Below are 27,819 nucleotides of genomic sequence, written 5' to 3' on the forward strand. Positions count from 1 at the left end.
AGAATTAAATTAAATATGCAGTTTTTAAGTCATACTTTTTTCAATAATTGTTGGTTCCATATTTGAATGTTCTATATAATTTAATTTTCCTGAATGTATAAATAGGTATATTATAAAAATTTTGGCAGTGACCTTGTAATCAGTAAATTGTAATGGTCTCCCTTAATTTTGGATGACTTGTTCCAATGATTACAAGGTGTTTGGTCACTGAATTTGAAAAAAAAAAGTTATACAAGTACATATTCATGACCAATAAAACACTGAATGGCTATATCTTTTGGTAAAAAAATTACAAGAGTGTACACTGAATTCATAATACATTTATTGTCATTGATAACACAGACAATGAAATTATAAAGAATGAACCCATTCATCCTGCCAGTTTCTCTGGACAGATTACCCAATTACACAATGAGCTCTAGAAACAATCTTTTGCATTTGTTGCAGCATGACATTTGCTGAAAGGTTTATAATTTGTATATTCAACATTCTGAATCTCGGACAAATTTAATAAAGCAGTTATACAGTTACACTATGTACACAATACAAACAGAATGGCTATGGAATTTGATATTCTGAACAGGTGCTTCCTCTCTAGGAATTGTAAATTTTCCGTTTGTTTTAACAAACTACGATGGTATAAACAACTCCAACATACTGAAAGACATCAAAGAATTTTAAGTCAGAGAATAAATAAGAATCAAGATGTCTTTGCTCGAATGGCAGCTCTTCTGCCTGTGACGGCCTGGAATCCCGACTTAATGCTGGTGACGGAACACCGGGATCCACACGTCTCACACTGCAGAAAAAAAATCCTGGTGTCCTTCTGAAGCAGGGTATCAGGTGATCTACAGGTGTGGCAGGTCACATATTCCTCTGCAATACAAAATTACAGTTTTAATAAGGGACAGGACAAGATGAGATGTAAGGGTTGGTTTATTCCAATAACAAATAAATGGAAAGTAATTCATTTAAGAAGGGTAAATTCTATATTACATTTTATGCAGTGATATTCATTCTCCAAAGATAGATAAACATTGATTTGACATAAAATAAAATTCATTTTACTAGGAGTGAAACGGTTCACTGCAGTATCGGTTCACCGCGGTATTTTTTCTCGGTTCGATACACGGTACAAAATCTCTACTTTCGGTTCGGTTCGTTTTTCGGTCGGGATCGTCATTCAGTCGGGTTTGGCATAAGATATGAGCATGCTTTTCTGTATAATTAGTTCAGAAACGTAAGTTTGTGTGGACTTAAAGTTTGTAAAATTATATTTAACAGTCAAATCAATTAAATTGATACATTCTATCCATTTTGCACATAAATTTTTTTACTAGATTAAGAAAAAGGTAGCATAAAACAACATTGAATCTCTTTCCTTCTATCAAAATGTATCGTATCGAAAATAACCGAACCGAGACCAAATTTTTCGATACGTATCGAACCGTGAAGGAGGCGTATCGTTTCACCCCTACATTTTACGAGAGTTGTCCGTAAAGTTCGCGGACAAGCTAAGAATTAAATTTAAGTTGTTTCATTGATATTTATTATTAACATATTTATAATCCTTTACTTTAATGTGAATTGAAAAATGTAAAATCTTATTCAATTTCAAATGTTCAATTACAATTATGGCTTCATAATTAGTCTTGGAATGGAGACCCTGAGCACTGTAAAATTTTAATTGAAAAATTATTAATCACTTTATAAATTCCATTTGTATTTTGTAAAATTCTGCGGAAATCTGGAAGACTTTTACATTATAAGGTTAATAGAAGTTATCACTACAAACCTGCAAAATTTGAACGTTCAAAGTTGTAAAATGGCTGAGCAATTAAGTACGGGTCTCTGTAAGAATCAGACAATATGTGTATAAAAGTGAATCATGAGGGTTCTCAGAATTCCATGATTTTTCACACATAGGTTTCTCTTGCACTATTAACCACGTATGTAAAATGAAAATTATTTTGGGTCCTGGTTACTATGGAAACATGGCCAAAGAAAATTTCCCTAGCAACCAGTAAATTTTCCATGTGGATGACAAATATATCGCTAAACTTAGATGCTTGTAATTGAATGTGAATACTACCAGAGGGGTTCTTAAATAATATTATCATAAAGATAAACGTTTCAAGTGATAAAACCATGTAATACATAGAATTTTTATTTTAAGATATTTCTTTTACGGGCAATGGAAGATATGCATGTTTTGCCGTTTTTGCTGATTCAGCAATTTTGTTAATTTTGGCAAATTTCAAGGCCATATATCTCAAACTTCTGGCATAATACAAGAGTATGGTATATTTTACATAAAGGCAGAGAAATATCCTTTTTGGAATTTAAATTCAAAAATGTGTGTTTTTTAATATTTACAATCGGTTGCCTAGCAACAAAAATGGATGTTTTGATAAAGAGAAAGAGACAAATTGTCAAATATGCGAGTTATCTATGGAATTAAATCTTATCGATGGATACCAAAACCAAATTTTAAAGTTAAAACATATTTCTGAGACTTCTGTATGAATCCAGGAATACTTTGCAATTGCTAATCACCATGGCAACAGAAAATTCCCCATAGCAACAAAGGAAATAAATCCACTTTTGAAATGCACTCATTTACAGATTTGATTATTTTTTGTCTAGAAATTATGACTTGGTAAACATAAAAAAAATAGTGTTGAACTTTAACAATTAAATAATTTTTGTTCTTAATTCAGGCATAGCAATATTACTGAGCTTATAACGTCAATAAAATTATATTACAACAAGCTAAAGTAACTCTAAGGTCTCTGTACATAAGCATTTCAACACGCATTCTCTGTAAGCACCAACAAATTTACTATAGGGCTTGGAAACGACATGTCTCGGATTTTGATGAAATTTTCACCATAGGTGTGACTTGGTAAAAAACTAGTACATGCCGTGTCGGAAGTTCCACACGTGCACTCGGTTGCCATGGAGACGGATCCATTGAATTCGGCCATTTTTGGCCCCTTTTGACTGAATAAAAACATGAAAATTGAGGAAATGTAAATGGATATTTTTTGGTATCTAAATCACTCTAACAAAATTATTTGATCATTTGATATTATGAAATTTTAAGGTACGCAGGTCCTATAATCGTTTATTCTAGAAATATTCCTCCTGGAAGAAAAAGGTCATGCAAACTGACATGGTTTCTGAAAATTTGAAAAATGGGAAAATTTGCATTTTTGAGATCTTTAAGGCTAAATAACAAAAATTGTCCGCGGAAAATTTCCAATTCTCATGTGTGTTATTATACTTGAGAATTAGTAGTATTATCTCATGAAATAATATCGGTGGGCTTTTGATTCTATTTTTAGTAACATGTATCTATAAATAGATATATTTTTGAAAAATGCGAAATATTAAATTTTGGCAATTTTAAATGTTATTGCTGCATAAATATGATGTATATTGTAAAATTTGAGATGTTAATGACAATATAGCTGGTCACCACTTGCTGGTGTAGACAGTAGTTGAGGGTGATTCCTATTTCTATTTTTAGTATTAGGTATCTAAATATAGAAATGTCTTTGAATATTAGGGGAAATGGCAGTTTTATGCTAATTGGAAGCCGCACGGAAAAGTCTTTAAACATAAAGTTATTTACAATATGCCTTCAAAATGAACGTGTTTGTAAAACAATTTCTACAATATTGAGGATGGACTCTTGTTTCTTTTTATAGCAACAATGTTCTTAAAATAGATTCCTTGAATAATCAATAAAATGTAGATGATTTCACTTTTTAAGGCAATGTTAGATAGAAAAAATACAGACTGTTATAGATGTTTTGTAACTGACAAATACCTCCAAACTACTTAGTAAAGTGCAAACTACATTGTATCTGAACGGGGTTCCTTTTTCTATTTATAGCACATCCACCCATATATGTAGAAACATCTCGGCAAGTGAAGGAAAATAAGAATTTTCCATTATAGGGAGTTTCATTGATAAAAGTATTTACAAAATATACTGCTGAATATAATATGTCATTTCCAATTAAAGCATCTCTGCAATTAATATTTGACACCTTCGTGAAGATGGACTTTCTTTTCATATCATAGCAACAGTTGTCTAAAAATAGATACCACGGAGTATTAAGAAAATATAGATTCTTGCACTGTTTTAGACATTATGGATAGAAAATTTGAATACTTTTTATTTAAGTAACATAATGTGACTGTCAAGTGAAAGAAATGACTAAAATTTAAAATGTTTAGAGGGAATTCCCATTCCTATTTACAGCACAAAAATAAACCTTTGATTCGTCTTAGTACATTGGCCCCTAATTTTGGATGTCTTCCAGAATTATGCAACAGTCCGGTCTATCCATAAAAAAAATCTTGTCACCTATGCCACTAAATGAGTTTAATTTTCAGTTTTGAAATATATGTCACAGAGAAGTCATGAATAAGCCAATTTTCAAATTTTCTCATTTTTATGCACATTTTCATCGATTTTATAGCACATTTTGTTTCGGAAAACACAAAACAAAAGCTTGAATATCTATCAAATTTACATATTTTATACACTAGTTACAGATGCAGTTTATGTGTAAAAATCTCAGATAGACAAGGTTGTGTTCTATGTTTACCGAAGAGATAAGTACCTAAAATATGACAAAATTCCAACAGAATTTTGAAAATTTGGAAAAATGTCCTACTTCTGCATCCATCAGTAGCTTGATTGTAAGCATTGAATGCAAATTAATGCTGATTTTAAAGCAAACAGCATTTTAAGTTCTTATAACTGCAAACTATAAAAATTTAACTTGTGTTCTGATTTTTACATTAAATAAGGGACCAGATTTGGCTGTTACCCTATCTTGTCCTTTCCATATACTGGAAGCTTCATTAAAAAAATTACAACCACATTGCTATCTACAATAATTTAACAACAGGAATAGCTGTGTAGACAACACTTAACATATTATTTAAGGTAGGCTCAGGATTATTTTTTTAGCAATGATTGTCTAGAAATTAATTTATGTAAATTCGCACTATTTGAGATATCATTGATGGAAAATTTGCAGATTAAGTGAATAGTGAAAACGAAATGGAATATGGAATTAACAAATAATATTCAAGCTCAAAGTCCATTTGGACAATGCACATTGGAAGCAGAGCAAACATAGACCTCCCAAAACATCAACAGTGGGATCAAGTGTCATATAGTAGTTAGCATCCCCTGCCGACTGATCACATCCGCCGTGTGCTCCTTGTCATGATATAACTCTGAAAAAATCTGTAGACAATTTAGTGTGTAAATAACAGCTAGCCTAACAATAAGAATGAAAAACGTCAATCAGCGTTTGACTTAATGATAGGTTGTATTTGCTGAAAAGATCATTGTATCGACCATTAAAATCGGGATACTTCAAACGAGACTATACATATATGCTTGTTTCATAAACTTGTTTGTCAATTGCTTGCCTCGTTTTCAAAAATTTCAAAGGTAAAGTATTTTCCTACGAATCGAGTTAATTGTGAGATAAAACCCTATATGCAAGTGATAAGGGTACGTACATGTATATTGCGACATAAGTAAGGGAAGTTGACAATTGAAAATTTGAAGTGTTTTCTTAGTAAAATAATCATGTGACTTACAAGTTATGTACGAGTAACCATTAAATGACAAGCATAAACACAATTAGGATTATCAGTTCTTCGTATATATCTGAAATAGTGAAAATCAATGAGGATTTCCAGTTCTATTTATAGCAACACAAAGTCTACAAAAGGCAAGAGAGCTTCAAGAGTAATCTGCAACGTCCATCCTAAATATTGTATCATACATTGCACAAACATATGTTCATTTTGAAGGCATATTGTAGAAAACTTTATATTTGCTAAGACTTTTTCTATGAAGCTTCCATTTAGCAAAACACTGCCATTTTTCCTAATGTTCAGAGACATATCTATATTTACGCATTCGATACCAAAATTAGATATAGGGACCCCATTCAACCATTGTTCATTCCAGCTAGTGGTGTCCAACTATTGCCCTTAACAACTTAAATTTTATCATATACTTCCTAATTATTCAGCAATTGCCATCTAAAAAGTGCAATAACATTTTCCCTAATATTTTGAGACACATCTATAATTAAACACTTGATACTAAAAATAGAAATGGGAACCCCCTCAACCATTGTCCACACCACCTAGTGGTGTCCAGCTTTTGTCATTTACATATCAAATTTTACAATATACTTCCTAATTTTGCAGCAATGGCATCTTAAAAGTGCCTGAAAAGTGCAATAACCTACATTTACTCGATTATTCGAGTAATCTATTTTTAGAACATTGTTGTTATATTAAGAAAAAAGAGTCCATCCGCAGTATATCATCAATTTTTGTTCGAAAACATGTTCATTTTGAAGGCATATTGTAGGTAATTTTATATTTGTTTATAAGACTTTTTCCATGAGGCCTTCAATTAGCATAAAACTGCCCTTTTTCCTAATATTCAGAGACATTTCTATATTTAGATACCTGATACTAAAAATAGAAATGGGAATCCCCCTCAACCATTGTCCACACCAGCTAGTGGTGTCCAGCTTTATTATCATTAACATCTCAAATTTTACAACGCAGCACAGTTAAGGTTAAAGTAAGGAGGTGGGACCTAATTTGTACGGGAAATGTTTACTATGACGTCACACATAATATAAGGTCTTCAAAATACAACAAAATGAACTTATTTGCTATTTCAAACAGCTAAATAGCTGTATACTACATACAAACTTACTATTACATGCAGTTTTGTCGTTTGTTAAATCCCGTACAACAGTATATAAACGATGCATCGATCGCAATGCACTTTTCAATGTGACGTCATCTCGCAAAAATGATGCAGTTTGTACACTGTGAGAGGCTGATCAAGTCACATTTTGTACAATGAAAATGTCTTTTGTTCTCAAATAAAATATTATTTGTAATTAAATAAAAGGCCGTTAACTTGGATGCGATGTCTATTTTTGTATTTTATTTATAAACTGTCCGTACATTCTCCAGACATGTGATACTGTCGTGTGTTTGTATGCAGATTCATTGAAAAAGTAATGGAAGGGCCCTAATAAATCGATTTATTGCAAGAGCATAGTACCCTCAATGTATTTTGTCAAGATTTTACACATAAACTCAAGAAGCATTGATATATTTGAAAAGTGCTGCGAACCTGATGAAATATTGCAAATTAATTAATAATAGCTATATTTAATGTAGTTGACCAGCAAAATATTCAACCTGCCGTCCAACAAATTAAATTTTAGCAATTAAAAAAGGGGTTCTATATAGGTTCGCAGCACTTTTCACAAACTACATATAGTGTTGAAAATGAATATGAATTAAACTAAGATTTTTAACGTGGATATGCCCTTGCAATATTGGAATATAATTTATGGATGACCTCTAAACTGAAAGTCTAATTGCTAAAATTATGTGACGCCGACATCACGTGACAAGTCTAAATAAAAAATCTAAATGTCCCCGACATGTAGATTTAAACCACATTACATTTTTTTGATATCCTAAGTCCTAAAAAGAATTGCCCATCCTAATAAAGTATGTATTTTTTTTATCTTAAAAAATCGCCGATATATTCATTTGTAACCTTAACTGTGCTGCGAATACACATCCTATTTAGGCAGCAATGACATTTAAAACTTTGCCAAAATTTGATTTTTTTACATTTTTCAAAAATATATCTATTTATAGATACATTTACTAAAAATAGAATCAAAAGTCCACCGATGTTATTTCATGAGATAATACTACTAATTCTCAAGTATAATAACACACATGAGAATTGGAAATTTTCCACGGACAATTTTTGTTATTTAGCCTTAAAGATCTCAAAAATGCCATTTTCCTCATTTTTCAAATTTTCAGAAACCATGTCAGTTTGCATGACCTTTTTCTTCCAGGAGGAATATTTCTAGAATAAACGATTATATGACCTGTGTACCTTTAAAGTTCATATTATCAAATGATCAAATATTTTTTGTTGGAGTGTTTTAGATACCGAAAAATATCCATTGACATTTCCTCAATTTTCATGTTTTCATTCAGTCAAAAGGGGCCAAAAATGGCCGAATTCAATGGATCTATCTCCATGGCAACCGATTGCACGTGTGGAACTTCCAACATGGTATGTACTAGTTTTGTACCCAGTCACACCTATGGTGAAAATTTCATCAAAATCCGAGACATGTCGTTTCCAAGCCCTATAGTAAATTTGTTGGTGCTTACAGAGAATGCGTGTTTAGGAGCTTATATACAGGATCCTTAGAGTTACTTTAGCTCGTTGTTATATAATTTTATTGACGTTATAAGCTCAGTAATATTGCTATGCCTGAATTAAGAACAAAAAATTTACTTAATTGTTAAAGTTCAACACTATTTTTTTTATATTTACCAAGTCATCATTTCTATTACCAAGTCATCATTTCTAGACAAAAATAATCAAATCTGTAAATGAGTGCATGTCAAAAGTGGATTTATTTCCTTTGTTGCTATGGGGAATTTTCTGTTGCCATGGTGATTAGCATTTGCAAAATATTCCTGGATTCATACAGAAGTCTCAGAAATATGTTTTAACTTTAAAATTTGGTTTTGGTATCCATCGATAAGATTTAATTCCATAGATAACTCGCATATTTGACAATTTGTCTCTTTCTCTTTATCAAAACATCCATTTTTGTTGCTAGGCAACCGATTGTAAATATTAAAAAACACACGTTTTTGAATTTAAATTCCAAAAGGGACATTCCTCTGCCTTTATGTAAAATATACCATACTCTTGTATTATGCCAGAAGTTTGAGATATGTGGCCTTGAAATTTGCCAAAATTAACAAAATTGCTGAATCAGCAAAAACGGCAAAACATGCATATCTTCCATTGCCCGTAAAAGAAATATCTTAAAATAAAAATTCTATGTATTACATGGTTTTATCACTTGAAATGTTTATCTTTATGATAATATTATTTAAGAACCCCTCTGGTAGTATTCACATTCAATTACAAGCATCTAAGTTTAGTGATATATTTGTCATCGGAAAATTTACTGGTTGCTAGGGAAATTTTCTTTGGCCATGTTTCCATAGTAACCAGGACCCAAAATAATTTTCATTTTACATACGTGGTTAATAGTGCAAGAGAAACCTATGTGTGAAAAATCATGGAATTCTGAGAACCCTCATGATTCACCTTTTGTCTGGTTCTTACAGAGACCTGTACTTAAAGTAAGAACATATTAAGACGGATCAGAATTGTTTAAAACAAGAGGCCCATGGGCCACATCGCTCACCTGAGAAGCTTTGACCATTCTGTTCTTTACCAGATTTCCCCCTTGTTATACATAATGCATCCCCACCCTACCCCACTGATCATAATTTAGACATTTTGAAATCTACACTACCCCATGATCCTTCCATGGGCACATATGTTTCAGCTTTTTTGGCCCAGTGGTTCCTGAGAAGAAGATTTTCAAAGATTTTTCCTATATATTTCTATGTAAAACTTTGATTCCCCTATAATGGCTCCGCCCTTCCCCCGGGGGTCATGATTCCTACAATTTAGAATTTACACTACCCCAGAATGCTTCCACATAAGCTTCACTTTTTCTGGCCCAGTGGTTCCTGAGAAGAAGATTTTCAAAGATTTTTCCTATATATTTCTATATTAAACTTTGATTCCCCATTGTGGCCCCGCCCTTCCCCCGAGGTCATGATTTGAACAATTTAGAATCTACACTACCCCAGGATGCTTCCACATAAGTTTCAGCTTTTCTGGCCCAGTGGTTCTTGAGGAGAAGATTTTCAAAGATTTTTCCTATATATTTCTATGTAAAACTTTGATACCCCATTGTGGCCCCGCCCTTTCCCCGGGGGTCATTATTTGAACAATTTAGAATTTACGCTACACCAGGATGCTTCCACATAAGTTTCAGCTTTTCTGGCCCAGTGGTTCTTGAGAAGAAGATTTTCAAAGATTTTTCCGATATATTTCTATGTAAAACTTTGATACCCCATTGTGGTCCCGCCCTTCCCCCGGGGGTCATGATTTGAACAATTTAGAATTTACACTATACCAGGATGCTTCCACATAAGTTTCAGCTTTTCTGGCCTAGTGGTTCTTGAGAAGAAGATTTTCAAAGATTTTTCCTATATATTTCTATGTAAAACTTTGATTCCCCATTGTGGCCCCACCCTTCCCCCGGGGGTCATGATTTGAACAATTTAGAATCTACATTATACCAGGATGCTTCCACATAAGTTTCAGCTTTTCTGGCCCAGTGGTTCTTGAGAAGAAGATTTTCAAAGATTTTTCCTATATATTTCTATGTAAAACTTGGGATTCCCCATTGTGGCCCCGCCCTTCTCCCGGGGGTCATGATGTGAACAATTTAGAATCTACACTATACCAGGATGCTTCCACATAAGTTTCAGCCTTTATGGCCCAGTGGTTCTAAGAAGAAGATTTTCAAAGATTTTTCCTATATATTTCTATATAAAACTTTGATTCCCCATTGTGGCCCCGCCCTTCCCCCGGGGGTCATGATTTGAACAATTTAGAATCTACACTACCCCAGGATGCTTCCACTTAAGTTTCAGCTTTACTGGCCCAGTGGTTCTGGAGAAGAAGATTTTTTAATGACCCAACCCTATTTTCTCTTTTCTTGATTATCTCCCCTTGCGAGGGGATATGTCCCTTCATTTTAACAATTTAAATTCCCCTTCACCCAAGGATGCTTTGTACCAAGTTTGGTCAAAATTGGCCCAGTGGTTCTTGAGAAGAAGTCGAAAATGTGAAAAGTTTACAGACGGACGGACGGACGGACGGACGACGGACAAAATGTGATCAGAAAAGCTCACTTGAGCCTTCGGCTCAGGTGAGCTAAAAAGGGATGTTTTTGGAATAGATGGAGCAGTTAGGAGTGATTAAATTCTGCCTAGACATTGGCCAACAGAGACCCGATACATTAGGGATGTGCGATTTTATCGGTATACCGATATATCGCGATTTTTTGTTGCGTGATACGTATCGTGATACGGAGACCTAAATACAGGTCTTTAGGTACATATTATAAAGTCCAGAAATTATTCATTCATTTGTTCAATCTTTTAAATTACAATTACAAAAAGTATTTTAAAAAAATGTAAAAAATGAAAAGAATGGCATCTTACCGTCCAAATATAATTGATTTTAAATACATAAAAATTTCAAGAAAATAAAAATTTGTTTTTCTAGCATATTTTTTAGAAAAATAATGGACTTTTCAAATAAAATCATTGTAAAAACTGCTTTTAAAAATATCATGATATTATCGTGATATTGTGAGAAAAACTCGTGATATATCACGATACGAAATTTTTGGCAATACCCATCCCTACGATACATCTTGTAAAAATCGGGAAAAATAGTAAAAGAAGCTGTACAATTGTGTTTAAGTGGCATATAATATTTTCGGACGACAGGAACAGTTTACAGGATGACGTGTGAAGGAAAACCATCATTCCGAGATTGCACTGCTGTAAAAAATGAATTTCGTAACGTGAATTTACCGTATTTCCGTAAATAAAATAGTTTTTATGCTGACAGAGGTTGGATGATTGCAGGTACGAGAAAGACATTGTAAAAAATTATTTTACATATGAACCTGAACATTTTGTGCACATATTTATAATTAGTTAAAGCGACATAAGAAATGTATTGATTTAAACGCTGACTATGTTGAGTAAAGTTACATGTACTAGTACATGTATTATGCTTTTGTCGTTGGGTAACGTCAAGAATTTTCATTTTAGTGCTCCGGGTATGAGTGTGCGTCTTTTTTTAATCTAATAAAAACATAACTATTTGTGCTTTGATATTGTTGAAAACTTGCATGTTAATAAAATGAAACATGATTTTAATGAAAATAATAGTTTCATATATTTCATCAATGTTTGTCCACGAACTTTACGGACAATCCTCGTATATATACAGCAAAACTTGGTTATAACGAAGACACAGGGACCTATGAAATTACTTCGCTATATCCGTAATTCGTTATATCCGTATAAGAAATTTGTTAAATTTATATAACTGGGGATCCAAGATAACTTCACGATATCCGTGAATTCACAATAACTTTGTTCGTACTACGCGAATTTTACTGTATGCTCTACTTACTAATATATCTTCTAAGGACATTTTCTATCTGTTTCTGGTTGTATCTTCCTTTAATAATAAGCTGGTTGTTTCCATCCACTGACCCACTACAAATCACAAGTCACATCATGAGAAGTAATCCTTAGATAAAGCACTCATCACAGATATGAATTACAAACAAGAATGAATACACTACCTTGTTCCTAACTCAGCCAATAAAAAGGCTAGGACGTGTTTGGGCTGTCGATGTAACCTGCAATTATAAAAACAAAAGTTATTTGATCATACAGTGATCATTTACTTTCCATTTATGTAGTTTTTTCCATGTTTTTTTCAAGACATTTTATTTTCCGAACAAAAAAATATCACAGCACCTCCTTTTACTTTATGTCTACAAAAATGATAAAATTACTCACAATCTGCAGATATCTGAGAAGTTTGCAAAAGATGACTTTCTTGTTCCGACTTTGAGCACCTGAGGGGGTCTCATAACAAACTTCTTTTTCTCCCCGGCTACCATATCTGGATTCTTCTCTCGTATGATATCAAACACCCGTGTCAGTAACTGAAGTAAAATTTATCTCACTGTTATACTAACTTCTTGCTTTTCCTATTAAAACAATTCATAACACATGTATACATTCTGTACTTCTGTAACCGTCATAAATGATTTGGATTACAGCTTTTATGTAGACTTTTAAAATTTATCATCTAGAAATTACGAACACTCATAAATGACTACATGTATTAAATCAAAAGCCTGAAAGGCTTCAATGGCGTCGAACAAGAAAAACAATTTCAAAAGATCTGCAGATAGGTCAACTGAGTGACTGCGGTAACATAATAATAAAATTAGAAAAAATAGTCTTAACACAAATACAGTATAGGGCCTGATAGCCTTGTGTCCTGGTCCGAATGATTCAGGGTTCGAATTGACCAGACGTCGTCAGAAATGTCCATCCTCTATATCAATCTAATTTCTTTTCAGTCAATCGAAGACATATGAAGGGTTTCATAAATTATTTTAATCAATTGCCATTGTCAGAGCGTTGTTCTGTTGTATAGTAATTGCATCTTAACTACAACCATGACTCTAATGTTACAAGTACGATCGACTTACGATAGAGCGCGGTAAACAAATGGAGGAAATGGATAAATACAGTAATACTGGCATTACTGGTCAATATCGTCGGTTGTTCGGATAAAATTGGATTGAAGATCGTAAAAGTAAAGCTAAGATTAAGAAACTCAATCTTTATAGTCGTGTTGTATCCGTGTTTATTTTGTAATTATTTTACAGTATTTAAGATTGTTTGTATTACATTAATCGGTCCCAAAATGTGATTCATGTCATTCGACGCACCCTCTCTGTAGAAATTCATCCGCAACAACCATAACGTTTTTCTTGCGTAAAAATTAAACATAATATCGTTGTTTTGTAGTAGTATTAATTGAAGATACAATTGATTTAATTTTATATTCAAGCTATTATTCATCGTGAACGTTTTAAAAGAAATTGGTTTACATCTGTTGCTATTCTCTATTGCGGATGCATCAACTGACACGTGCGGTCGCGTAAACCTGACTGATCGCTAGATGACGATCGGGCAAGCCCGACGCCATAAAAACATCACAAATTGTTTAAGAAAAACTGGATAAAGATAAATATTGACAACTCACATGTCTCTCAGAATTACACAATATGTCACAATAAATACAGATACAATTTCTATGGGTACCTCATCATATGTGTAGTCTCTGTCTGAGGCCAGCCACGCTTTACCCTCAGGGACAGACCCTCCAACACGATCCTCAAGGTCAAAGTCGCCTAAAAATAACACAATTAATGAGCACAACTGACAAAATGGATCTGGCTCAACAGCAAAGAGGATTTCAACTTATTTTTTGGCACTGAAAATTTGTTAAATATAAATACTTAATATGGAATAATTTATTTGAAGCTGTATAATACATTAATGAACCACAGTGTTAAAATAACTTTCACTAACTAGACAACAGACAATAGTACCTTCATTCTGTTTATCACCATCCTCATTTTCAATCATAGTGAAGTCTACCTTCTTCTTCTTTTTCTTTTTCAAAGGTAGAGCAAAGTTCATGTCTTCTTCTACCCCTTCTGTGGCCTCTGGTTCTGGTGTCTCTTTATCAGGACCCTGCAAATTCATTCAAAATTATCAAGTATAAATAAAGACAACTCAATGAATCAAATTAAAATAAAACTTACTCCCTTAGCAGTGAATAAAATCAAAATCAAATAAGTTAATATTCACAAGCCTATTTTTGATATAAAGTATCAAATTTAAATGCTGTATTCTGCTTCACTAACAGTAAATTATCAGTGATAGAGAGTGATTGGGATGATAAATCATTCTTTTCTAAACGTGAAGCTTGTAATGGGTAGGTAAAATGGAAGGCGCGGGAAAATAAGCCAAAAAAAAAAAAACAATATGTTGGGATAAAAAGCCAATGCTGATATATAAAATTATGGTGCACCTAAAAACAATAAACTTTTTTACAAAATTGAGGAACTTGTTAGAGACAGAGTCTTTGAAATACTGACTGGTTCTGGTAAGGCTTCTTCCAGTTCACTGACATCAAATGCTTTCTTTTTCTTTTTTTTCTTTTTTAACCCAAAGTCCAGAGAGAAATCTAAAGAATAAAGTAACCTTCTTAATTTTAGAATAATTCTTTAAAAAATTATAAAATCATTCTTCTTTCTGCTGAAAATCGGGGACATTTTTCTCATCCAAAAATCTAGCTGCTGAACTCTAGCTATCCGGAAAAAAGTATATTGACAAATCCGAGAGCTAAAGTGCCACCCATTGAAAAAAAATATATATTTATGTCCACAAAAAGTGTGATGCTTTTCAATTATTTCTCCATGTTCTTAAAACCTCCATCTCAAAATATTACTAGCCGTGTGTTCCAAACAAATTTTTCACTGTTTTCTAGGGCTGAAACGATACACCCCCTTCACTATACGATACATATTGCAATACTTGTGTCACAATTCAATTTTTTCGATACGATACATTTTAAAAACAAGAGGCCCATGGGCCACATCGCTCACCTGAGAAGCTTTGACCATTCTGTTCATTACCAGATTTCCCCCTTGTTATACATAATGCATCCCCACCCTACCCCAGTGATCATTATTTAGACAGTTTGAAATCTACACTATCCCATGATCCTTCCATGGGCACATATGTTTCAGCTTTTTTGGCCCAGTGGTTCCTGAGAAGATTTTCAAAGACTTTTTCCTATATATTTCTATGTAAAATTTTGATTCCCCATTGTGGCCCCGCCCTTCCCCCCAAGGGTCATTATTTGAACAATTTAGAATCTACACTACCCCAGAATGCTTCCACATAAGCTTCAGCTTTTCTGGCCCAGTGGTTCTTGAGAAGAAGATTTAAAAGATTTTTCCTATATATTTCTATATAAAACTTTGATTCCCCATTGTGGCCCCGCCCTTCCCCCGGGGGTCATGTTGTGAACAATTTAGAATCTACACTATACCAGGATGCTTCCACATAAGCTTCAGCTTTTCTGGCCCAGTGGTTCTTGAGAAGAAGATTTAAAAGATTTTTCCTATATATTTCTATATAAAACTTTGATTCCCCATTGTGGCACCGCCCTTCCCCCGGGTGTCATTATTTGAACAATTTAGAATCTACACTATACCAGGATCCTTCCACATAAGTTTCAGCTTTTCTGGCCCTGTGGTTCTTGAGAAGAAGATTTTCAAAGATTTTTCCTATATATTTCTATATAAAACTTTGATTCCCCATTGTGGCCCCGCCCTTCCCCCGGGGGTCATGATTTGAACAATTTAGAATCTACACTATACCAGGATGCTTCCACATAAGTTTCAGCTTTTCTGGCCCAGTGGTTCTTGAGAAGAAGATTTTCAGAGATTTTTCCTATATATTTCTATATAAAATTTGATTCCCCATTGTGGCCCCGCCCTTCCCCCATGGGTCATGATTTGAACAATTTAGAATTTACACTACCCCAGGATCCTTCCACATAAGTTTCAGCTTTACTGGCCCAGTGGTTCTTGAGAAGAAGATTTTTTAATGACCCAACCCTATTTTTGTCTTTTCTTGATTATCTCCCCTTGCGAGGGGATATGTCCCTTCATTTTAACAATTTATATTTCCCTTCACCTAAGGATGCTCTGTACCAAGTTTGGTGAAAATTGGCCCAGTGGTTCTTGAGAAGAAGTCGAAAATGTGAAAAGTTTACAGACGGACAGACAGACAGCTGGACAGACGGACAGCTAGACGGACGGACGACGGACAAAATGTGATCAGAAAAGCTCACTTGAGCCTTCGGCTCAGGTGAGCTAAAAAAGAAACGGATCTTTAGGTTAAAGAAAACGTATTCAGATTCCAAAAAATACATAAAAGGTGGTGATACAAAGAGAAAACACTTATTGTGCTTCTGCCGATTAAAATAGCACATTGTCTGTGTCAACTCTAGCAGCGGCAGCCTGCTCAAAAACTTTCTCCGTCTCAATTTTATCTCTCTTGAGTGTATAACTGTCAAAATGAGGACAAAGCAGGTCATTTTAAGGGGTAATCTAACCTGATTATGAAAAAAATGTATTAATTGAAAATTGAGATAGTGAATCGAATATTGAATTGAGGAATTATATTGAACAATATTGATATTTCAATGAATTGTTTCAGCCCTACTGTTTTCACAATTAAACAATCCAAATAACTGTTGTTAATAGCCCTCCTAACCCTGAAATTGAGGCCATTGAAAATTTTGCTCATGTACACTGCCATTTTGGTTTGCAAGATAATTTTGTCCTAAGTGTTTTTGCAGATGTCAACTATGAGAGAACTTGATAGAGGAGTAAGGAATTTGTCCAAATTTATCTTTTATTTCAATTGAGGTAAGAATTTGGAGAAAAGAATCCAGAACCAAGAGCAATTTTTATTGCACAGTAAATATACAGTTTTTCTACGGGTAGCACTGAAGCTCTCTCATCATCCATTCCAATTTTTTTAGCCAAGCAAGCTACAGATCTGCAGCTACCAAAAATCATTGTGTCTGCAGTGACACAGATATAGAAAATAATTTATAATCCCCTAATTTATAACATAAAATCTAAAATATTACTTATAATTCAAATGGTTACATAAAATTTCTATCAGCTTTGGAATAATAGCACTGAAGTAAGTGTATCTGACCATCATCTGTTTTGTCTGCTGGTTTTTCCTCTGTCTGAACTTCTGGGGCTTCCTCCACTGGGGCAGGGCTTGGTGTCTCATTTTCCTCCATCCCTCCATCCAACTCAAATGGTACCTTCTTTTTTTTTCTTCTTCTTTTTCATGTTTGTGGGATCAAATGGGGTCTATTGCGAAAATATTAAAAATTCAAAAAATAAATTTTAAAATACGTATCACACTAAAAAAAAAAAACAAAAATATATAAATTGCTTGCTTTTGCTCTGTGTGTATCACTGTATGGAAGTAATATATAGTCCTAAACTGAGGATCTTTGATGTGTTTTATGTTTTTTTAGGATTTGCTCCATCACAGCAATGTGACAAGTTTAGAATTATCAGGCACATTATATCTTACCGATCCACTGCTGACTGCAGCTTATGTTGCAAAAATGATGGATAATATATTTTCTCCCTTTCTTTCAATTCTATTTTAGGTATCTTTGAAATATCTTTAAAATGATACATAAAATCGTTGGGAATATACCAAACCCAGAAACTGCGTTGTTACGTGTAAAATAATATTGCCATGTGGTCAACTTTTACAGTGGTTCTTCATTTAATTTTCAGTGTATAAAATAAAATAGTGTATCCACATAAATGTACACTACTGAGGAAAATACACCATGCGTTTGGGGGCTAGTGGTCGCCATATTGAATTTTTTTTTTCTTACCAGCTCGTCCTCAGCCATGTTTCACGACAATGCCGGGTTGCATCAGAATGAAAATGTATGGAGGCCCGGGCGAGAAACTACGACAAGATCAGAAAAAATCATATAAAAAATCTACTTACAAATTTAAATAATATAAACTGACTAAATTAGAAAAATAAATTGAAGTATAACCAGTTTTCCACTCTTATAAAAATTACCATCCTTTAGAGGATTAAAATTGGACATTAAAACTCTGTAAACAAATATTCGTATAACCGATCCTGCCTTCCGTATACTGAAGGCGAAGGTCATTGAAGATGTCCAATAAGGGCGATTACTCTGTTCATTCCAAGTGTACACATTTAAGTATATTGCTTCTTTGCTGCAGCTATAGGTTAATTCAAGGATTAAAATTCTTTTTATGCCCTTGTAAACGAAGTTTCGGGGGAGGGGGGTATACTCGATTCTCATTAAATCTATAACCTTGTAAAAATTATACTATAGGCTAGCTCATCTTTTAAATGTCTTAAGTTAATTTTGTATATCTATTTACTTTTCCTGTAGAATTACATAGTAAATTCAAAAATAAAAATTGGGGTCCATGTCGTCTACAAGTTTCTTAACTAAATGATAGTATTCAGCATGTGAAATGAACAATTTATAAGGTGTGGCTTCTACAAACTCATATAAAATCATCATCACAGAGTGATAAATATTCCATATAAAAAGAATCTCCTAAACACATAATAAAGAATAAGCAATCAAATTTTAATATCCATATTGGCATATTTTATCTGCTTCAGTATACATGTATACATTTAATAATTTTTCAACTTAAGTCAGGGGGGATCCGACACCCCCCACCTCCCCGAACTGCGCATGGTTTACTTTTTCCCTAAGCGGGGGACACAAATTCTCTGAATTAGCTTGTTTGTTTTTGTTTACTTCAACTTGCTTCTATAGGCCTTTATCGTTCAATGCCGTATTGATATCATTGTATTCAATTTTAAAATCCCTGTTCACTTTAAAAAGTTTATCAATAGGGCACTAAAAGGTTTTGATTTTCTTCCTTTTGTTTTGCTTGTTTTTTGTTGAAATTTTTTTCTATTTTTTTTTATAATTATTTTTGTCAAAGAGTTCAGAAACGATGTCTTTTATCACAATTTTGAATTCGTCTGATTTTATCGTCCATGCATTTTAATTCCATTTGTGCTTCTGTTTCTTGATTTTGAAGTGTTGTGTAGACGTTGCGCACGGTGTTGGTACTATAATATCTAACTCTTTATGTCGCGAAGAAATTGGCGTTTTCGCGATGTCATATTTACTTTAAATTAAAAATAAAATCATTTATGTTATCTAAAGTAATGAATAATTCTTTAAAATTTTCTTTTAAATAATCAAAAATTATTTTAACTATGATGAGACGTTACTCAGTATTGGTCAATTACGGCGAAATTCCCGTGTCCGACGTTACATCAATTATTGTTCGCGCAACTAAAAGGTATGAAAAAATGCACTTACAATTCTCTGAATTAAATGAAATTTTGGGGGTATAATAAAATATATGCATTCTTTAAGATATTGTTGATTTTTCAACATCATTTTATCAATTTCATGAATTTACACTGGGTCTACAGTGCGTAAGTAAAATGTCTAAAAGTACGAAATCGTTTCCTTACACTGACATTAGCCGAAATGGAGATGTGTACCAGACATAAATCCCAGACAAATATTAATTTTGGTGAATAATCTTTTAGTACATATATTTCTTAGATTAATTGAATTGATACATTTTGTATTACTTTTCCAACGTAAATATTAGGAAGGCTTTCTTAAGTGTAGCCATTTTGTTATGTATACGCAAGAGTCACTGTATTGTTACTAAATATGTCTCAGTAACATATCAAAAATATATAAATTAATGTAAGATATAAAGCAATCATGTATGTAGCTTGAAAGAACATTTAATGCTGCATTTACTAATTACACAATGTTTACAGTAATGGTCTACATGAAATAAATGCAAGCATCAATAAAAGTGTAGCCATTTTGTCACAGGTACGAAAAACGTCATTTTACGCCACGCGTACATATGACGTTGGGAGCGTCAAATTATTATCGCCGTGTTTTTTTTATGCAGGTCCGTAGTACCAGCCCACAGGTACTTGTGGACATGCAGGAACCACCCCACCCCCAATATTCAACCCCGGAGCTTGTTGGAGATTTTTTCACAAATTATATTTATTATACTTAATCATCATGTGTGCATGTTCCAAAGGAAAAAATTATGAAAACCACAAAATGATATCGTTCCACAAAAAATACCTTACTAAACGAAGTATGCATTATAAAAGCCCCCCCCCCCCCCCCCCCCGCCCTTCTTTCACCAAAAATAGAAAAAGGATTTTAGAATTTTCATGATAAACCAGATTTTCAATAATGGTGAAACGTCTCCATCCCTTCTTTTTTCATCCCCTTAATATACTACATTGATACTTTTTTTTTTATTCAAAATGACACCAGTTCCATTGAAACGTATGAAGTATAAAAATTTTAACTCTCATTTTTTTTCTCTATACACCCAAAGCGCATCCGGATGCTATATAGTAATAAAAGACTTGTAATGACCTAAGTGAAAAAAAAATATTGAAGGAGGTTGAAAGGGAAAACTACTTATATATTTTCTCCTTATAAGACAGACAAGTGAGAAAATAGAAAGATGGATATTCACTGAATGCCTTTGGCATTTCAGTAATTAAAATTTTATTATTAGGATTTATTAATAAACAAATTTAAACATCTAAATATTTCAAAAAAGAAGGTTCAAACATAGAACATTATGTGCCCATTTATTTTATTTTTTTTTTTAAATTCTTTTGAAAAATAAAGTTCATTTAAAGATCTAAAATATGCATGTATAAGGTTCAAAACATTTAAGATAACGTTATGACTTTTTAACGTTATTTTGACGTAACGTCAATGTTTACCAACACCGTTGCGCAACGTCGTAACGTTTTGTCAATTTAAAAAAAATGGCGTTGCTCCTGGATATATTCCAACGTCGATTTTTTTTGTGTCGATTTACATGTGTGAAGATGGTTCATACAGTGTAATTTGTAGTGTTTAGATTGTAAACACTGTCATAAACGTTTAGAAAATTTACATGTTTAGGAAATAAACATATATAAAAAAAAAAAGAACGTGACAACGAAGTGTACAGAAAAGTGTTTGGATTCTAAACACATTTTAATCAGTATATCAACATAATAAAAGATGGGACAGTTTCACTGTTTCTTTATTTCGACTTTACTGGGTATGTCGAATTTTCATATAAATGAAGTAACGTTTTAATTCACAACTTGAAACGCCGATGATACGTAAAGAAACACTATAGGACCGAGTTGAAAACCATAAGGCAAATGTCTTTTTCTTATGTACTAGAAGTTTTTTTTTCTTAAATTAAATTCTGCTTGGAACAAAACAAAAGGAAAAAAAAGAGAAGAAAAAAAAAAAAAACCAGATCGACTGCTAAAAGAGCACAATTAGTGCCTATCGAAGTAGTCTGGTCCGATTTACTGGAAAAAAATAATTTAACAGCAAAGAATTATTATTTGGTCCAGTATCAATAAAATATAGTGTCATAATATGGAATGCCATATACGACAGCCAACTGCTTAATGCCAACTGCCGACTGCTTACTGCCAACTGTCAGCTGCTTACTGCCAACTGCCACACATATTTGAATAAATTTTATATTTATATTGATATTTGTATGGATTTTCACCAAAAAAAAAAAAAAAAAAAGACAAGACAAGAAAAAAAGGCACGAATCCAGGATATTTTTCCGAGGGGGTAACCCTGGTAAATTTGAATTGAGTAAAATGACCAATATGTTTTATCTTATGTAATATTCAATATATGCGGTTGATAAAGTACATTGTTTATTTTCTTAATTTGTTTCCTATTTGAAATAGGTAATTAAATGACTATTTTCTGCTTTTAATCTTAAGAAGCCCCCCTCCCCCCTCCCGCGGAGACAACAAAACCTTTGAAGAGAGATTAATAATAAAAAAGATTTGTAGTTTCGCAGAGAAAGATGTTTTGAAAAAAAAATTTCGTTTTCCATTATTCTATAGTTAAAATTTTCCTCAAATTAAAGATGTATATCTCTCTGTGTTATAATGTTTCACATGCATAGATCGGGGAGGGGGGCATTTAAAATTTGTACAGTCATACGTTAAATAAATTAAACGAACTACCGGTATAACTGACCTTGGACCTTCGTCTTAGAAAACGCCGATCAAACATTTATATCTCTTTGTTTGTACAAATAAAATATGTTTTACATGCATAGATCAAGAGAGAAGGGTCCGGAACACCCTGTAAAATTTGTAAAGTTATTTAATGCACAAACCAAATCAACTAAAAGTTATAAGTAAATCAACTAAAAGGGATCTTAGAACCCCCCCCCCCTCCCCAACCGAAAATGTGGATTCGTGTTAAGTTGGTATGAAAAGAACATAAGAACCAACCAACCCCTCTCCCCGGCCAAAATAAAATTTCACATTTAGGAAAGGACTTTACGTATTTTTTCTTGTCAAGAAATTTCTAGGTTGGATTTTTTTTTTCAGAGTGACCCTCTTGGAAAAAATATCCTATAGATCCGCGCCTTTTTTTTTTTAATTTACATAAATATCAATATAAAAATAAAATTTATTCAGATATGTGTGACAGTTGGCAGTAAGCAGTCAGCAGTTGGCAGTAAGCATTTGGCTGTCGTATATGGCATTCCATAGTGTCAAGCTTTTCTTTAACTTTAGTATACTCTATTGACATGATTAAGAATTGACCGACAGAACGAATACCAGCACAGTGTATCAAACTTAACCGTTCTCAAAAAATCAACATATTCTGGTGTTTCTAACTAATGATTTGAAACAGTTTAAAAAATTGGGAATGAATTAATTGCAATTAATAGCTCAAGAATTCATAAATGTAAACTATATTTATAAAGAAATCATTAGACGTTTTTATCGAGGGGACACAAATATAATTATATGTAGTAGCTGTGTTTTCTATAGAATACTATATATCTGGAAGAAGAAAAACTATTGGGGGTATGCCCGCTTCGATACATATGGTCATGTTTGCACAAAATTTGTAAAATTAAGAAACATGGTATGCAAAAAAAATTAATAAATCAATTACATGTACACAGGACCCATTATCGATGTGTATATATTAGAAACACTGATTTTTTTAATATCTGCGTTCGTGATTGTGCCGCTATTCATATTATCATCATATTATTGAAATCTACAAGTTAATTGCAGAATTTTTTAAAAATTATTTGTAATTGTAAAAGTTACATAATTTCGACTGAAAAAAATGTTTATGTAGATCGGAAAGGGAAATAGCTGCAGATCTGAAAAAGTTGGGATGGAGGATCAGAGAGCTAAAGTGCCACCAATAGAAAAAGCTGTGGATTTATTGCGCACAAAAATTTGCACTCGTTTTCCCCTAAACTGTACAATAGTGCGATTTCAAAATATTCATTTGACCCTATCAACTGAACTCTCATATCACATATTTTCACGAAGCGCGTGGGACCGAATTACCACTTATCTTTGTTAATGTTAAATATGAGGTCATTGTAATCACTGACATATGTAATAAAATTTAAGTGAAGTTGATTTTTTAACGATCAATTATTCATAAACTTGGTAGATATAAGATGCAACCCCCCCTCCCCCCCAAAAAAAATTGGAAACGAAAAAAAATTGTCGGAAATGCTGTGATGAAATTAAGTACATGTACACAATTTCTAATCAGTCCTTCTACTTAACAAGCTTGTGATCGAAGAAAAAAATGCCGGTAATAATGAATATAGTAGTAATTCCGGGGATGAAATGCAGGGAAGATCGCTTTGGTCAAAGATGTTTACCCCACCCCCCACCCAAGAATCAAGTTCTAAGCGCCTAAATGCATTGCTCATCAAAATGATCACTGCACTACCCTTTGATTTAGTCAAGAGTTAACTGTCCATTCATAAGGTGAATGTCAAATGTGTTTGTCCGTCTGTCTAGATGCTTGTTTCTGTCCATAATAAAGTTTTCGCAGTTCTCACAGCAACAACTCATTAAATATACTTGAAATTTTAGCACATTTTTTTTGTTAAGATTTTTGTTAAGATCCGATGCCAGCTGCCTGTTTATCCGTTAACACACATTTTGTTGTGGCATGCCATATGGTGGGATTTATTTTTGTTGAATCTGATGTCAACTTCCTAGTTGTCCGTGCATCTGACCATCACTGAACTTGTGTAAATTTTAATTTACATAACATTGTATATTCACAGTGGGTATTACTAGTGAGTTTTAGTTCATCCCTGTTTTTAAAAATGTCAAACAAGTATGCAGTATACATGTACTTGCATAAAATTTTCCCGAATACCTTGTTTTATGTATATTACATTGATGAGATTACTAGTATGTATCTACATTAACTTCTTTTTTTAAAATGAACTTTTAGTGTGATCTAATATCCGTTAAGGTTCATTGATACTCTGATAAGAGAGATAACTCTTAATGACATAAATGTCTATTATTCCTTTATAGATTTGATAAAGAGGATTTTTAATTGTAGTTTAATTTTGCCCCCGCAAGCTATCGTATAATTGTTTGTATTTCACTTATAAAATACATTTCTTTTGGAAAATCAAAAAAGTCAAAGCAACATTTTATATGAGTGAGCAGAGAATTCATGAACCTTTATGAATCTATACATACAAGGTTCACCGATTTCTTTCGTTTACTAGTTCATGACAAGATGTGATCGGTCGATAGAGAACGCTTACTCCCTCATGGCACCTTATCCCCGCCTCCATTTGTATGGAGGTCTGTGTTTTGTCCTGTTTCCGTTTTGAATCGATTAAAAGGACTTTGAGCTGAAATACTGTTCTTTATCGCCATATTTCAATTGGCCTGAAAAACTGTTATTATGCTTACGTTTGAAATTAAGGATTTTTCCAAAAAGATATCATTGAATCTATGAAAAAGGTGACTTCCCGGATTTGTTGTTTTACAATAAAAGTAGCGAAGTACATGTACTTTTCTTTAAAAAAGGGAATGACTAATAATTTCTCATTAATAATTTCACAAACGTTGAAATTCGGATACATATTTACAGTTTTAAAAATTTGATTATTAAATCTTGTATTATGTTTTTGGGAGTTGAACTATATTCAGACTCCTTAGGCTGTCACGCGATTTCTAGCGCAGTAATTTTACAATGAAATATATAGCGGCCGTCATGGTGTTTCTGTGTCGCCCAATTTACTCCCCTGTGATATTCAATACAAACTCGTACCAGTCTATATAAACTCGAAAAAACTTCTGCAATAAAAATAGTCCATCTCATTTTTCTGAATTAATCTAATTTTCATAAATGATTTGAAAGTAAATGAAATAGAATTTTATTTAACTTAATTTAAATAGCATATTTTTGTCATCTTTCTTGAGAAATGACACATAAATTTTGATTTCCGTATGAAAAAAAAGTCCAAGTTTTCCGTCATTTATCATTCTGCAATCCTCGGCTGACTCCACTACGCTCCATTACAAAAAGTGCTAGGTCATCCAAGGGGCAACAACTGGTCTAACTGGTTTGACATTGACGCGATTGTCTAAATATGGAGACGTAAACAAAGATGTAAGGAAAGGAACGCTAAGGTTTAACCCAACTTCTTTCAATTTGTTTCAGCAATAAAGAGACAGAACAACGTTTCTTTTAAAAACAAAACACCGCGGAAAATATTTATTTGCTCTGACAAGTAAAATGATCTGTTAGACTGGAAAATTTTTGTCAGACCAGATACATGCAACTCATTTTTTTTTCGTTGGTAAAGGGAAAAAATAATAGCATTAAAGTTTGTTGATATTCTATCACACAATTTCAAATGACATTAAATTTGCATCCTTAATTTCATGAATTTATCAGCATTCAGTTGGTCACGTGTCAGGCACGTAGCATCGTTTTTGAAAAATGTGTGTGTATTTGTATTGCCATTACCTTATAAAAATTTTTTTTTATTATATAAGAATTAAAACAGAAGTTGACAAGCACGCAAAAAATTAAAAGAAAATTAAAAGTTGTTCCTCATGATAACAACTATTTTTACTCGAAAATCCTATTGTCTGTTTGTCTGTTTGTTTGTCTGCAGGCGCGTAGCCAGCATTGAAATGAAGGGGGGGGGGGGGGGGAGGGTAGTGGGTCCCGAACTTTTTCAAAGCCAACATGGATTTTACGAAATTTTTTCATTTTCCTTTAAAAGAAATCATTCTCTTTTTTCCAAACCTTGCTAGTTATACTTACATGGTTATAAAGAGGGGGGGGGGATAATTTGATCAAATTAATTTACGAAATGAAAAACATTTAGTGTGACAAGATAAAGGTAATTTAATAAGTTGTCATTGGAGTTAAAGTATTTCAAAATATAAAAGAGGGTGTGGGTCTTTTGATAACCTTTATATTCTGATAGCTTAAACAATGTGAGAGTAATTGGTAACATCAGTAAAATAAGATATTCGTAAATGATCTATATTTTTATTTGCTTTGTTCAGAATTTTGCCTTTTTTTTGTTTTTGATTTTATTATATAATAATTAAAACAGTTAAGACCCTTGTAACCTTTTCTTTAGATCAATGTCACTTTGATGCATCGCACACATACATGTAGTGGATAATCAGGATTACGCGGATTAACAGTTGAACATTTTGGTTCAACAATATTTTCTTACTCAAGTCAAGAATTTTTGAGTTCCTTTAAAAAAGACTGGATTTTATTTAACGATATTCTGAACAAAATTTGAATAGAAACAATAAGACGTAAAATAATTTGAAAGACAGATAGTGCCTCTTTTTCTCCGAATAAATCTCTCTCTCCTTTTTTTCTTTTTTCTTTCTTCCTTTCTTTTTTTTTTTTTTTTGTTTTTGAAAATGATGTGTACGCACTTGCGTACTTGAGTATAGGCAGCTACGCGCCTGGTCTGTTTGTCCCAAACTTTAACCTTCACCATAACTTTTGAACTATAAAAGATAGAGACTTCATACTCCACTAATTAAGCTCTTTCAAATGACACAAAGGTCAATGACCTTGTGACCTTGACTGTGGCCTATATACTAAAAATAGCTTTTTCTGCAAACTTTAACCTTCGCCATAACTTTTTAACCATGAAAGATAGAGATTTCATATTTCGTATGCAAACTCCACTAATCAGGTTCTTTCAAATGACATTAAGGTCAATGACCTTTTGACCTTGACTGTGACCTAAGTGCTAAAAATAGCTTTTTCCGAACTTTGTTGCCGGGCGCATAGTGTTTCAGATAACAATGTTCAACTCCCATGAGTTTCAGTACTTTGATTCTATTTTTTTAATATTAAACATTGAAAAAAAGTAGAAAAGAGACAGTATTATTTGCATACATTTACACTCTGATTTCGTTAAGGGATATGCATATTCCTCACAAAAAAGTTATCATTCAAATATGCCTTTTAATTTGTCTCATATCCTAATGATATATTCATTTTTCCCATATATGCCTTTCAATACATATCTATTCTTTCTTCTCTCCACTTTTATTTTCATTTTTTCCCACCGAAAGTATATTTAGATAATATGAAATATATTAAATGTTGGCTACACTTTTTTTATGTCTTTGATT

General features: G+C 32.9%; 1 pseudogene; it reads right to left on the minus strand.

Annotated features, from left to right (window-relative positions):
• Positions 1 to 304: 304 nt before the first annotated feature.
• Positions 305 to 25,068, minus strand: LOC134234323 (eukaryotic translation initiation factor 2 subunit 2-like; annotated as a pseudogene).
• Between the last annotated feature and the right edge of the window lie 2,751 nt (positions 25,069 to 27,819).

The sequence above is a fragment of the Saccostrea cucullata genome, unplaced genomic scaffold (genome assembly GCF_032062105.1).
Source record: "Saccostrea cucullata isolate Sc308-1 unplaced genomic scaffold, CSIRO_AGI_Scuc_v1 ctg783, whole genome shotgun sequence".
In the NCBI taxonomy this organism is placed as follows: Eukaryota; Metazoa; Mollusca; class Bivalvia; order Ostreida; family Ostreidae; genus Saccostrea; species Saccostrea cuccullata.